The following is a 955-nucleotide window of genomic DNA, read 5'->3' on the forward strand; positions in this document are numbered from 1 at the left end:
TATATATATATATATATATATATATATATATATATATATATGTATGTATGTATTTTTATTGAAAATAGCTATTATATATAGGTATGAGTATATTAATGATGAATTATTTAGTAACAGATTAACGATAAATTTTTTAATTGATTCTTATTTTCTCTTTCCCTCTCATTATTTATCACTAAAGAAAGGGAAAGAAGAAATAAAAAGGATTTACTATACTTTTTCTCCTTATCACTACTTTAATTTTTTTCTATGACAAAAAAGTTATGTTTGTTGGGGGTGGGGGTAGGGGTAGTTCTATCACAAGGCTATGATGGCATTATGATGAGAGAATAGAATTGTGGTTTCTCTGCAGTTGAATTTATTGACAATATATATATATATATCTTACTGTCTATGGTCCCCTAAACTTGATTGTGACTTAAGAAAATTAAATAAAAAGTATATCCCTAATAATGTATTTAATGTAGTTATCCAATGTACTAAAATTCACTTTGCCTCTATATTTGATAAAGAATCTTTTATCTAAAAAGTGTTTTAAAGTATTATACTTTTCATCTTAACTAATATATCTATATAATTATATGATAGAGTATGTTGAATTCAGAATTTAAAATTCACACGTTATGAATTATTGAACAGTAATCTCAAATATTAGTTATATGTTCTTAGTTTAATTGTAATCAACTTCACCCTCATTCTCTAAACACTATTTAAAAAATTTCATTAATTTTCGCACGTTCCATTATTTTTAGACTCGTATATTGGTAAAAGATTTACGATAAAAAAATGTCAAGTACAAGTTAAAATGTATTGGTAATTAGCGATTTTCTACTATTGTGAGGCTGATAAAAAATAAAACAGAAATACATGTACCATAATCACATATACTTTTGATATTCATTTGTTATAGATAAAATATCAAATGTAAATAAATTTTTACCACGACCAAAAAGAG

This window comes from Solanum pennellii, chromosome 11, assembly GCF_001406875.1.
Source record: "Solanum pennellii chromosome 11, SPENNV200".
NCBI lineage: Eukaryota > Viridiplantae > Streptophyta > Magnoliopsida > Solanales > Solanaceae > Solanum > Solanum pennellii.